Genomic DNA, 479 nt, shown 5'->3' with positions numbered 1-479 from the left:
GAACAATTAAAAATCTGCCACACATAATCACACTGATTCTGTATTTGTGTAATGTATGAGTAGATTTCTGAAAGAAGAGTGTAAATAAGAGAATTAGGGACAAAGAAAATTAGCCTTCATATTTGCTAGTCCACTGGTATGGGAATGAGTACTGAGGATGATAACAGAAATATTGACAGATGAGTTTCCTGTTGCATGTGTGACTTTGTTTGTCGATGATTAAGATAAGTGAAGTCTTTGTAAGAAAAGTTATTATATATTGCATTTATGAGTTTGGAAACACAATTTCCAAAGGTTAGCTTAAGTTTTCTGACAGCTATCATTACTATTTACCATATTTCTTTTCTCTAATACTTTGAAAATAATATTGTATTTATGGAAAGTTGCTATTTGATATGCAAAGTTCAGGAAAATTGTACACCATTTTAAGGAAAATCAAAACAACATGAGTGGCCAATCTGTTTATTTAGTAATATTAT

The sequence above is a fragment of the Penaeus monodon genome, chromosome 31 (assembly GCF_015228065.2).
Source record: "Penaeus monodon isolate SGIC_2016 chromosome 31, NSTDA_Pmon_1, whole genome shotgun sequence".
In the NCBI taxonomy this organism is placed as follows: Eukaryota; Metazoa; Arthropoda; class Malacostraca; order Decapoda; family Penaeidae; genus Penaeus; species Penaeus monodon.
The sequence above is the reverse complement of the archived record's forward strand: the minus strand, read 5'-3'. Positions refer to the sequence as shown.